The following is a 235-nucleotide window of genomic DNA, read 5'->3' on the forward strand; positions in this document are numbered from 1 at the left end:
TATCTATCTATCTATCTATCTATCTATCTATCTATCTATCTATCTATCATCTATCTATCAATCATCTGTTGATCTATCTCTTCTTTAGCATGGGGATTACTAAATTGACAGTGGTGTGGTCTCAGATTGAACTAATCCTTGTTGCTTGCTTGTTCTACAACTTTTGCCAGGTTACTTGTCCTCTGGTCAGTCCTCTGGATACGATGCTTTCTTGTCTAAGAGCAGAGATGATGTA

Source organism: Psammomys obesus, unplaced genomic scaffold (assembly GCF_907164565.1).
Source record: "Psammomys obesus unplaced genomic scaffold, mPsaObe1.curated_primary_1811, whole genome shotgun sequence".
NCBI classification, from domain to species: Eukaryota; Metazoa; Chordata; class Mammalia; order Rodentia; family Muridae; genus Psammomys; species Psammomys obesus.